Below are 14838 nucleotides of genomic sequence, written 5' to 3'. Positions count from 1 at the left end.
CGGGACAAGAAATGGTTGGTTTCGGGACAAGAAGGATCTTTCCTTGTCCCGAAATGGTTGGTTTCAGGACAAGAAAGGTCCTTCCTTTTCCCAAAATAGGTGGTTTCGGGACAAGAAAGGGTCCTTCCTTTTCCAGAAATAGGTGGTTTCGGGACCCCGAAATGTGGTTTCAAGACCCGAAAGGTGGTTTCGGGACCCGAAATGGGTGGTTTCAGGACCTGAAACGGTTGGTTTAGGGACCCGAAAGGGTGGTTTCGGGTCCCGAAAGGGTGGTTTCGAGTCCCGAAATGAATGGTTTATGGACTTTTTTCTTACGGTTTCACTTAATTTTTGCAGTCACATTCCTAGTGTTGGAATGACATTTTCCTCTGAAGAACAACTTCTTAAATTCTACACATCATATGCCCACTTAACGGGATTCGGCATTACCAAATTAGGGAGCAAAAATGTAGGTGGTAAGAGGAAATACTTCAGCGTTGGTTGTGCCAAGAGTTTTATGAAAGAATCGAAGTCAAAAAAATAAGTTTCATCAGCCTAGACCAATAACGAAGACAGATTGTAAAGCAAAGATTAATGTTGTTGTTCGAAATGAAGGGGAATATGTGATAACAAGTATTTCTCTTGAGCACAATCATTCTTTAAGCCCTAAGAGAATACGTCATGTTAGATCCTACAAAGTAATTGACGGAAATGTAAAGAGAAGATTGGATACAAACGATGAAGCTAGAATAACTGTGGACAAAACATTTCAATCACTTATAGTTGAAGCTAGAGGGTATGAAAACATGTCTTTCGATGAGAGGACATGTAGAAATTACGTTACATAAGCACGAAGGTTGAGGTTAGGGAGTGGGGATGCTGAAGCACTCACTAATTATTTCTTAAGAATGCAAACCAGGAACTCAAACTTCTTCTACCTTATTGATTTGGACGAGGAATCCCGAATTAAAAACGTGTTTTGGGCAGATGGTAGGTGCAGGGCTGCCTTTGAAGATTTTCATGATGTTATCTCTTTCGATACAACATATTTGACAAATCGCTATGACATGCCTTTCGCTCCGTTTGTTGGTGTTAATCATCATGGTCAATCCATTTTGCTTGGATGTGGGTTATTGTCAAGTGAAGATTCAAATTTTTTCACATGGTTGTTTAGAACTTGGTTGGAATGTATGCATGATAGACCTCCAAATGCCATAATCACAGACCAATGTCGATCCATGGCGATTGCAATTGAGAAGGTATTTCATAAAACTCATCATCGATTTTGTTTGTGGCATATAATGAAGAAACTTCCTATAAAACTTGGAAGCCATACTGAATACCATCTAATAAAGAAGAGGCTGAAAAACATTGTATACAATTCCATAAATATTCAACAATGCGAAGAGGATTGGAATAGACTAATTGAAGATTATCAGTTGGAAGATAATGTTTGGTTGAAATCTTTGTATTTGGAAAGATCTAAATGGATACCTGTTTATGTCAAAGGACAATTTTGGGCCGGGATGTCAACATCTCAACGGAGTGAAAGTATGAACGCCTTCTTTGATGACTACGTGCAGTCCAAAACATCCCTCAAACAATTTGTCGAGCAATATGATAGGGCTCTGTTGAGAAATATCGAGAGAGAAAAGAAATTGGATTTCCAATCGTTTAATTCTTTGATACCAACTGTTTGTGGATTTGCCTTCGAAAGGCAATACCAAAGCTTATACACTCCAGATATATTTAGATTGGTTCAAGAAGAAGTTATAGGTTTGATGTTGTGCGACATCTCAGCCATTGAAGAGGAATGTTCAGTTTGTATATTTAGAGTTGAGGAAATCATGTTAGGGGTTAATGGAGAACATCTAAGAGATGTTTCTTACAAAGTACATTACACCGAAAAGGATTGCAATGTGAAATGTCAATGTCGATTGTTTGAGTTCAGAGGTATTTTGTGTAGGCATATCATGGCTGTTTTGAAAAAAAATAAGGGTGAATGAGGTACCAATGTATTATATAATGGACCGGTGGCGTAAAGATATTAAGCGTGGGTATCAAAATATCACCAACATTTATGATTCAGATATGTCCGTGGAAGAAAAAAAACGTCACAATAGTCTAACTCGATTGATGCAAGAGGTTCAACAAGTTGGAGTAAAATCTGAAGTAACTTGTTCTTTTTGGATGAACGGAATAAAAGGCTTGATGGAATAGTTTATGTCACTTAATCATGGAAGCACAAAAGCATCTCCATCTCCATCTCCATTTCAATCTCCCGCTACATCCATTTTGATACACTCTCCTAACAAAGTTAGAAGTCGAGGACGACCACCAACAAAAAGGAAACAATTTTTAATTGAGAAAATCCCCAAGACTTCGAGATCAAAAAAGAAGGGAAATACGGCCACAACATCTACAGTTTTGGATTCAACACAACAACAACAATGGAATGATCCACTTTCAACTCAATTTTCCTTCACATCACTTTTGTCCTCTCAAGTATATGTCGAAGATAATGCGTGTGGGGATAACATTCAACGAAGATAGTACTTATTTTGATCATGTTGTAACTTTGAATATTTTCACATTTTTATCATGTTGATCATTTTTAACGAAGATAGTCTAACCAAGTTAAAACAAGTTAAAAACCAAGAGAAAACAAGTTAAAAATCTAAATTTCGGGTCCCGAAACACCTTATTTCGGGTCCTGAAACACCATTTCGGGCCCCGAAACCACATATTTCGGGTCCCGAAACCACATTTCGGGTCCCAAAACCACGTATTTCGGGTCCCGAAACAACCTTTCGGGTCCTGAAACCACTTATTTTATACTTAGTTTTTAACTTGTTTTAACTTAGTTTATACTTGGTTTTTAACTTGTTTTAACTTAGTTTATACTTGGTTTTTAACTTGTTTTAACTTAGTTTATACTTGGTTTTTAACTTGTTTTAACTTAGTTTATACATGATTATAATTGAAGACTAGAAAATAATTGAAGACTAGAAAATAATTGAAGACAAAAAATATACTAAATTAATCAAGAGTTGCTCTTTATATACAACTTATATGTTTCAGGACATTCTACTTTTAAAATTTCTACAAACTTCTGTAAGATGTTTTTGATATTTTTGTTTAAGTTTGAACGGATGATCATTGCAGTGTATTTGACTCGCAATGCTTCAAGCATTCCCCTTGCCTATAGGAAATTATAATTCAGCGGTTATTAAAGATTTGTAAAACAAATAAAATGTGAAAATATGTAACTTACATTTTCTATCGTTATACCACACTTCCAATTTGTTGCATCGCCCGTGTAACAATGAATATGTCTCATACAATTTATTCCGCAATCCGTTTTATTTGAACTGTCTTGCCAAGGTAATTTCAAAACATTGAACGGGAATTGGGCAATTTTGGATGCGATCCCTTGGTCGATAGTTTGGAAGTAGTCCACAACGTTCTGTACCTGTTTTACCAAAGAAGTTAATAAACACTTTCAAAGAAGTCAATACATTATGTGTAAAAAAGACTTCAACATTACCAGTTGCCGAGTTGTGACATATTTATCATCCCATTCAATATCTGGGTCCAGTGGGAGGTTGTCGATGACTTCAATTGCTTGGTTTCGCATATTGATGACAACCAAATAATAGTGATTTTCATATAAAATTGGGAAACATATCTGCAAGAACATCACCAAGATTCAGATGACACATATAATCAAAATTCAAATAATATAAAAAATGACTTACCAGCTTAGCAGTTTTCATGTATTCGGGAGTTAATTCGAAAATTCTCATTTCTTCAATCATTCTTTCAATAAAAAGGTCTTTCATTCTCCAAAAGTCCTGCAAATGAAATCAACATCACAATAAGAGACAATTGATTTAAACAACAATGAAAGATATAGAGACTTACAGAAACGACTGTCGAAAAAACTATTTTCGCGTCGGAAGTTGATTTGCAGTGAAGAGTGATCATGTTTGCCCACGCATCAATAATCCCACTTTCAACATGGCATTCATTTTTCATTGATTGAAATTGCTCTATGTTGATATTGGTAAGCTCGGATACATAGAATACTTCCTTGCTGAAACCAGATAAAGAAGAAAACAAGTTAAAAATCAAACTTTCGGGTCCCGAAACCACCTTTCGGGTCCCCAAACCACCCATTTCGGGACCCGAAAGGTGGTTTCGGGTCCCGAAACCACACTTTCGGGACCATTAATTCAGCCAAACAAACATGATTTAACAAACATGAAACTATGAAATCTTGATTACCTTGCATTCGAATCACCTGCATAAATGAATCCCACAACGACTTCATCTCGGTATTCTATCATGACAAAATCATAGAACTGTTTATTTCTTTGCTTGTTCTTCTTCATATATTGAGATTGAAGGCGTGCTGGAAGTTCCATGATATGTATGGGATATTTCTTATGTTTTTTGGAAGCAACCAATTCTTTTTCCGCGACATCATGAATTTGGGCAGGCTCGATGATCTTCGTTGGCTTGTTCTGCGTCATGTATGGAGATTTAAGGCATGCTGGAATTTTCATATGTCGCACTGGATTTCTCCTTCTTTTTATTGGAGACCCATCTTTTTCAGGTACTTCATCTTCATCTTCATCTTCATCTTCATCTTCCTCTTCGAGAACACCCTTTTGACCCACCTCAGTGTGAGCCACCTTAGTGTGAGCCCCCTCAGTGTGAGCGTCCTGATCGTTTACCCCATCATCCTCAGTGGATGTTCGATCTTTGAAGTATATGTGCATGGCATCCCTAAAAGGTTTATTACTGTCCATTGCTCTATAAATTATGTGGATGGCGTTGTCATACATTGGCGTTGCATCCCAGCCTGAAGTTAAAGATTCCAGTCTTCTCGTGGCTTTTTCAATAAACAACGTACATTTAGCAATCCATGCCAAATTCTCTGTAAAACTCAGTTTATCAATGTACGGAGCTGCCGTGTTAATAGGTGTTATATTCATAGGTGGTAGGCCTTCATTCATAGGTGTTGATTTCGTTGGTTCTGACCTCTTCCTAGGTGGTGACCTCTTCCGAGGTGGTGACCTATTCCTAGGTTCTGCTGCTGCTGCCGCCGCTGCCGCCTTTGGGGTCTCAGACACCCCCTCATTCATATCCTCCTCCTCGTTCTCCCCCACATCATTATCCTCCTCATCGTTCTCCCCCCACATCCCCGGTAGTGGAATTCGTCCCACAACGCTTCCGCGTCCGAATCCTCCATTTTCCAACTCCGTATCCAGCCTAAACTTCAACGTCGTGTCATTCCAACATGATAGTATTGGAAATCGACGGTCATTAACTCCTCCCAGTTGTGGGTTGCTCACCCTATACACGTAGCACAGCTGAAAACAAACATATGTTAATTAAAACCAATTATTTTTGCAAACAGAGAAATTAATTAGTGATAACTTACAATAAGGAACGTCTGTGGTCCTTGGAAATGTCGTTTTTCATTTTCCTTCACTTTTGCGCATGATTGAACTAATCCTTCAAGTACAAATTTGCACCAATTAAACTTCTTGATATTATGAACATCTGAAATAGATTTCAGAATTCTATACCTGCAAGTGAAAAAAACATATTTGAGGATTAATTAACATGTCATATAAGTTGTCATGCAAATGAAATAACAGAAATGAGATATACCTTGATAGTTGACCTAGGTGATCACACCAGAGAAAGCAGCTGACAACAAATAATACGAAGTCTATCTTAAAATTGTTGTCAGCAGCTTTGTTCTCAATCATTTTCGTCGGCATAGCAGTCACTAAAGGAGCGCCATTAAGAGGGTTACCCCATCGAGTCCTAAATGCCTTCAGCTTGTCATCAGTCTCGTTATTCTGATATTCTACAATGTCCAAGTCCCCTCTGGGGAGACCCAATATCATTTCAACATCTTCTTCTTCGATTTTCACTTCCTCGCCATTCTCTAGAGTGAAAGAACATTTATCACAGTCAAACTGCCTGACTAGATAACGAGATATCTCCCCGGGGCATTTTGAAAGCGATAATGAAAGTAGATGGCCAAAGCCTATTGACTTCACAGCCTCCTTTTGATCATTAGACAGTAGTTGCAGAAGATTGAAAAGCCCAAAAGAAGATGTCATAGTTAAAAAAAGGTTGTGGGGGGCTGCTTTGGGAGCTGCTGCTCTGGGGGATTTCAGAACTAATTTTGGAGCTTTTGGGGATTTAGGAACTGCTTTGGGAGATGCTGCTTCTTGGGCATTCCTTTTACGTTTATTTGCCCTACAAAAACAAAAGATAAACATTTAAAAAACATGAAGCAGATAATCAAATAAAGATAAACATTTAAAATCAAATATTTACTCATTTAGGGTCCCGAAACAATATTTCGGGTCCCGAAACCACCCATTTCGGGTCCCGAACGCACACTTTCGGGACCCATAACAGCCAATCAAATCAAAATCCAATTTCGGGTCCCGAAACCACACTTTCGGGACCCATAACAGTCAAACATTACAAAATCCCATTTATGGGTCCCGAAACCACACTTTCGGGACTCATAACAGCCAAACATATCAAAATTCAATTTTCAGGTCCCGAAACTACACATTTCGGGTCCCGAAACAACACATTTCGGGTCCCGAAACAACACATTTCGGGTCCCGAAATAACACTTTCGGGTCCCGAAACCACACTTTCGGGACCGTTCATTCAAAAAACATATCAAAATCAAATTTCTGGACTATATAATCATACTTTCGGGTCCCCGAAACAACACTTTCGGGACCCATAACAGCCAAACATATCAAAAATTACATAAATCATCACATAGAAGCAAATACACACAAAATAATCAACCATTTCTATCGTTAAAATCATTAGAATCAGCAGAATCATAAAAATCCATAACCCTAACCCGAACCCTAACTGCAAAAACCTAAACGGTCTTCAAATCATCAAAATCTTTTAGGATTCTAAAGGAGATGTTATTTACCTTGTCCTTGGAGATTTTGGAGTCTTGCATAGAGATGTACCTGGACCACCAGCCTGAAAAAGAGAAATGATATTCACGAATGCAGACAGTGAAGTGAACAGAAATACCCGAAGGAGAAGACCTACCATTTTCGATCGAAAGAAAGAAGATGAATAAAGTTGAAGAAGTCGGGGATACCGCCGCCAGAGAGAAAAATCGCCAGAGAAAAATCGCCTGAGAAAAATTGCCGGAAGTGGTAAATGAAAAGAAGAAAGACAGAGGAAAGAAGAAAGAGGAAACATTTTTCTTTTTTTTTCTTTTTTTTTTTGCTTTTTCTCTCTCCTAGCTGGCAAGGCCACGTAGATTCGTGGCCTTGCTTTCGCTATATATTCGTTGAAAATATCATTTCTCATTTTTATTTATTTAAATAATTCGGAATTTTAATTATTTTAGAATTTGGTTGATACGACACCGTTTAAAATTAATTAATTATTTTATTCTTGTGTAATAAATCCGTATAAGAATATTTTCATAAATAGTTTGTTGGCTCGGATTTATTTTCTACTATTGGATCAGGTGAGATGAGTCTCACATGACTCTAGCAGATACTCTTTTTTCTTTCACCGACAGTTGTATCACCGAGACGTTGCGAGATCATTTATTGCTCTCGGTAAACACTATCACCGAAGACATTATCTCTTTTTTCGAATGATTTTGCTCTCCTTAAAAATCATTTTTTACTGTTGTCTTGAATTCATTTTTGTCATTTGTAGTAATGTGAGTTGTCTTTTTCGTGACACATTTATCCTATATATTTTTAGCTTATACACCAATGGAAATATATTATTAAATTGCAAACATTATTGATTTTTGTGAGGTTTCATCTAAAATACTTTGTTCAATTGTCTTATTTTAGTAGTTTTAGAAAACGAAATAAAGTTCAGAATAAATTGTTTGGCTTCATTCTATAAATACTTTGTTTAAATTGTTTTATTTTATTAGTTTAAAGAAATGAAAAAAAGTTGAGAACTAAGTTTAAATATTTAACTAATATAAACTTAGATAAAATTATCTACTTTCAAATATTTTTATTAACTAGTTCATTTTATTCTTATATATATTTAAATTGTATTTTACTATTTGTATGGTTCAGTTTGTTATAATTCAGAATCACAATATAGTGTCTTTTTAAGTGAACCATTGGTTAAAAAATAATTGATTAGGAATCCCATAATAAGTTTTTTTTTTTTTTTTGTATACATTAAACTCACAAAATTTTATAATATGATACATTAATTTTATCGTATAAAGATAAAAACATGAAAAAATTATTACAACCACGTTTTTTAACTCCAAAATCTACCGACCACAAAAGTCAATCAACCAAATACAAGATTTGTTCCAAAATATAAATAAATAAAATCCCACCAAAATAAATACACTTGAAAATGAAAGAAAGAATACGTAGATTCAATTAGAGTTTATAATCAATATTCATACAAAAAAATAATATTTGCCTGTTGAAATATATTTATCATTGTTTTTTTTAATAAATTAAGACTCCAAAAATAAATGCTTAATATAAAACACTATCATTGTGATACATGAATTTCTAAATTCTTAATTGGCATTTTTTAATCAAAAGATATTATTAGAAGGTAAATACATCACATTTTCTCCAATAAAAAAAATACATCAGCGTAGTACTTTGATCGTATTTTTTTTTAGCAATTTTATAAATTATTTATAAAATCTTTGTTTGATAAAAATTAAATTATTTGAAATTTATTTTTAAAATATATTATTAATATATATATATATATATATTAAAAAAAATATGTGTATATATTTAATAAAAGTAAAATAGGTGTATTTTAATATTTTAATTAAGTAAGTAAGATTAAAAAAAAATGAGTTAAATGCTGAATAGTTCCGGAAGGTTTGGATATTAAACTACTTGGTCACAGAACTAAAATAATAGAACCCGTTAGTCTCTGTCGTCCAGAACTGTTAGTTAAAAGCCTTTTGACTGTTAAATAATAACCATTTTGTCCTTACCTTTTTTAAAATTAAAAACAAATTAAATTAAAATTTAACCTAACCTAAATATAATCTAACCTAACCACAGTGCAAACGATCGGGATTTAAAACCAAACAAACCAAAGAGATCTCCCGTCGAAGTCAGCCGAACCCCTTCTCCTAAATCGGGATTTGAAGACGAATCCACAGTGCAAGCGATTGACGACGACCTGGGCGACCTCGACTTGGCGACTGAGGCAAGCGAACGAGGGACTGAGGCGAGCGACGGAATCCACAGTGCAGGCGGCGAGCGAACGAGCGACGGAATCTGCATTTTGCTGTTACAGAGCTCGTAACTGTTACAGAGCTCGTGGACCTGTACATCTTTATACCAGAGTCTTCAAATCCCGATTTGGGAGAAAGGGTTCGACTGGCTTCGACGGAAGATCTCTTCGATTGTGGATTTAGGTCAGATTAGATTTAGGTTAGGTTAGGTTTTAATTTAATTTAATTTGTTTTTAATTTAAAAAAGGTAAGGACAAAATAGTTATTATTTAAAAATCAAAAAGCTTTTGACTAACAGTTTTGGATGGCAGGGACTAACAAGTTCTATTATTTTGGTTCAGATACCAAATAGTCTAATATCCAAACCTTCCGGGACTATTCAACATTTATCTAAAAAAAATTCACATGATCAGCTTTTAGCAAAGATTCATAGTGCTCACAATGTTTCAAAAACGATCACAAATGGTAAACAAAAATGTTAACAAAACCATTAAATATATAATTAAAATCAAATAATAATTAATAAAACATTTTAAAATTAATTTTTTTTTTAATTTTTTAATAATATTAATAATTTTAGTTTGTATTTAATTTGTATATAATTGTTAAAATTAATGATAAATTTAATGTTTTGATATATATATATATATATATATATATATATATATATATATATATATATATATATATATATATATATATATATATATATATATATATATATATATATATATATATATATATATATATATATATATATATATAATTTATATAGAATAACTACTTATTTAATATGGAACCAAACCGGCCATTTAAATCATGAAAAAATTTAGAATAAAACATTTTAAATTAATAATTTTATTTTGAATTATTTTAATAAATTAAAAACTTTAATTTCTTTATATTTATAATAAATTGTCATTTAAAATATTATTTATATATATATATATATAAACATTTTATAGTATTAAAGATTTTAAATAAAATGATTGTTTAAAAATGTTTTATTCCAAATTATCATTAATTTTTACAATTATAAAGAGATTATATATATTTAAATTGTTAATTTTATTAAAAAATCTAAATTAAATCATAGTTTTTAAATATTTTTTATTTTAAAATAAAATATTAAATTATATATTATAACAAAGTAATTATTATATAAAATTTTAATATTATCTCTTAAATTATGATAATTTTAAAATAAAAAAAGATTGTGATCATTTAATAATATGAATAAATAAAATATAAATTCTTATATATATTAGAAAGCTAGCATTACATTATATTTATAACTTCCTCATTTTATGTGAGGTGTTCTTTGTGGGATCAAACACATAAAATTTTATATCTCATGGATCACTCTTTGTTATATTGTTATATAAGTTACCTTTTAAGTTTATATACAATATTATTAAATATATACTTTTAATTATTAATTCAAAACTAAATAGAAAGTAATTTTAAAATCTAATTATATATTTTAAACATTAAAATTTAACGTATCACAAATTTAGAATAATATTATTAACTAATAATAATATTAAAATAATATTTTGAATTTTTTAATTCAAAATAATTCAAATAGGAGGTTAAGATTAAATTATGTTAAATTATTGTGATAATTAAACTCTAATTAGAAAAATTAAATAAGATCCAAAAATAATTTAAGATTAAAATATTGTATTTATTTTATCTAAATTAAATCAAAAAATAATTGAAATTGTCTATTTATGACTTTAAAGATATATTATATATAATTTATAGCTTAAAACAATTAAATAAATATCTCAAAATAACTTAAAAATAAAAATAAATGAACTGGCAAAAATATTTTTGTGTATTATTTAATAAAGAAAAACACGAGATATATTTAAAATTTTGATTTTAAATAACTTTTTTATTAAAAGTATAAACTGATAATCCTGTGGCAAAAATTATGTTTAAACTTTGCAGCAGGATCTGTAACTATCAGATGAGCGCCTGGATTTCATCCAACGCCCAAGAACACGCCACATAGTCGGTTACAACCAAACATGTGCGCGCCCGAGTCCACACTAGATCAGTTAGCGGGACGTTAATCCCGTTAGCCCAAAAGCTCTAGCGCCAACAGAATGCAACAAAGCGTTCAATTAAAACAAAACAACGTCGATGTGTTCTTCTTCTTCGCGAACTCCAGAGGCCCACGATCTACGTCCGCAAGGGCGAATATAGGAATTTTTTTCTCTAGGCTGAAAACATTATAGGTATTAAGCTATTATAGATAATAAGTGAACATATTAATTAAATCGTTCCATAAATACCTTTACTAAAATAAAATAAATATACGAAATTTAATAAAATATAAGAGTACTCTATTTAAAAATTAAATTTATCCATTTAAAATTATATAGAAAAAATTAGGTTAAGAAAACATGAAAAGTTAAATTAATTAGATTTTAAATAAAGAAAAACTAATTATATAAATAAATAAAATATAAAAATTTAATTTAATAAATTTCAGCATATTTTGGTGAGAATATAAGAACAAAATATAAAAATAAAAAATCATTACTGAATATATTATGTAATGAGTAGACACCCGAGAAAACGGTTATATATATTTTAATATTAGTATTAACATAAGAATAAGAAAGTAATAAAAAATATAAAAAACTAATTTTCTCTTATATTTATATAAATCATTATACCATATATAATTTGTATTATTAATTATATTAAAATTAATAAAAAAATATTATTAAATGATTTATATTATTTTATATATAATTTCTTATACTTTAACTTATATAATTATATAAATAAATTTTATTTATATATTATTTAAAATTTATGTATCATTATAAATATTTGTATATTAGAACAATTTTTATTTTTATAAAATAAAATATTATAAATAATTATTTTAATAAAATTATATTTGAAATTAGAATGGTTTAATTATAAAAATATATATATGTTGAATTAATTTATAATAATAATAATATCACTATTTATATAATTAATTATAAATATTATTTATTAATAATGAAATACAATTTTATTTTATAAATTAATTTTATATATGACTAATCTTTTTTAATTAATATTATTAATTTTTATAATAATTATTATATTTAATTATGTATAAAATTATAAATAAATATTTAGTTATAAAAAAATTGAAATTGAAAGGTGAGGCTAGGTTACTGACCTCCCTTAGATAAACACCAAAATAATTATAAAATGAAATTATAAAAATTTAATTAAAAATTATTATTTTTATATAGATAATTTAAAAAATGTCAAATACTTTAAAAAATAATGTATTATTTTAAAAAGGTGCATGACACACAAACCAAAGTTGAAACGCATCGAACCTCGAGTCATCCTGTGATATTTGTATTGCCACGTGTCATCCAACACATGCTAAGCTAAGGAGGGAACTTCCCGGGATTTACAATATTATTTTTTTAAAAATAAAATTAAACTTAGTTATAAAAATACAAATATTAACTTAATAAAATAACTAAAATAAAAAAGTTATACCTAATAGATAAAATATTTAGAATTTAATTTCTACTTAAAATAACTTATATCAAAAAAAGAATGGTACTCACTTCATAAATTACAAAAACATATTCATAAATATAACAATTTGATAATATTTCCACAAACAATCAACCTACCATGTTATTTCATCAAATCAATAATAAAAAAAAACAAGGCAGTGTGATGGTATGATTGAACTATATGTGACCAAAATGAACACATTAGATCCACACCAGCATCTTGCTTACACTATTTCTATGTATAGGCAAATCAGGTGTAAAAGGAAGAAATTGATTGGACATGTCACGATTATCTTGAAATAATAATCTGCAATTTAAAAACTTTAAAATTTATGAGAATAGAAATGAAAAAAAATAATAATAATTTCAAGTTACATTAATTAATTTATTTATGGCATTATTGCTTTTTTTTCTAATAAAAGTTTAAACACCATTCAATTTTTATTAATTGAATAATTTTCACATGAATTTTAAGGTTACTTAGCCAGTGAGTAGTGATTCAAGGAACAGCCCAAACCCAACTAAATCACCCGATCATATTATATTCAATTAAAATTGGTTATCGTTATAAAATTTTGCAACATTACAAACGGTTATTCTTTCCCTCTTTATTTGTTTCATTCTTCTTCTAAATTTTTCATTACCTAATTTCTAAAGTCAAAGTTGATATTCCTATATCGGACCATGCCAAAAGTAAATGATCCAATTTTTTATTTCATTTGAAATAGTTACACACACATTTATGAAGGTACATATTTCTATCTAATAAATTAGATTTTTTTTTTTTAATATTAGACAATGTAACAATTCATGAGATTGTAAGTTTTTGTACAACTTTCTTCGTCTAAATTGTTTTAAATTAATTTAGTTTTTTTTTCTTATGGAGACATGTTTGATTGGAAACATGTTGAAGCGCTTCTCATTTGGAAGTTCTTAGAAAGTGCATGGTTTAGAGCTCTTTGAGGTCTAATTTGTTTGAAGACACAAATGACATATTTGGTTTGTGTACCAAAATTATTCGAATTCATCATAAATAAACTTCTTATAAGATTTAATTATAATTATAATTTGATTTGAGTTTAATTTCAATTATCCAAGCACAAAGAAAAGAAGTGTGAGTAGAATTGTGTATCTATGCCTTCATTACTAATATTTATTTTAATTGACAAATGGATTGTAAACAAAAATGTGTGAGTGTGGTAATTACTTTTTGATTTTTTTTTAATTGATATATTTTTTTTCTGTAAAGTGACAGTTGAGAATTATTTTTCATACATTAATGGTTGCAGATAAGGATGAGGAACAGTTATTCACCTTTTTTAAATTATATTTTTTTTTATTAAAATTAAAATTACTTTTAATTAAAAAATTGTCAAAATAAAATGTTAAAGTGATTTTTAACTTTATTTAATATGAAAATTCAAATTAATAAACTTTTTCAGATAAAAAGAGAATAGAAAAAAATAAATAAAAAAGTATATAAAATAAATTGATTTTTATAGATAATAGTACATAAATTTTTATAGATTATATATTTTTCCAAATAGTCACGAATCATACAAATTTCTATTACTCATAGTCAACAAAAGTTTCTCAACTTAATTTTTCCCATTTACATACTTTAGGATCTTTTGAACAAATCATCTTCTAATACATTAACTTTTTATATATGAAAGTTACAATTAAACAACAATAGTTAGTCCTACATTTTTTTTACTACAAAACCTTGACTGAGATTATTATTGGTTACAGACAAGCTAACTTAGTACCTTGTTTGGTCAAAATTTAATATCAAACAATAGCTTTTATCAAATGCTTAATTTATTATAGAAATAATATAGTATCATAACACTAGTCATCTAAGTATTTATTTTGCTAATAATTTATTTAATATTTTATAAATTTTATTCATTCTCAATATTTATTTCTTTACAAATGGAAAGATATGTTAATCTATGACTAGTTTGGTTATAATTTTAATATGAAAAAAACAGTATTAGTGTTATTTCAACTTCAATTTTAATTTATTAT

Source organism: Impatiens glandulifera, chromosome 6, assembly GCF_907164915.1.
Source record: "Impatiens glandulifera chromosome 6, dImpGla2.1, whole genome shotgun sequence".
Lineage (NCBI taxonomy): Eukaryota > Viridiplantae > Streptophyta > Magnoliopsida > Ericales > Balsaminaceae > Impatiens > Impatiens glandulifera.
This window is presented reverse-complemented; position numbering follows the sequence as displayed.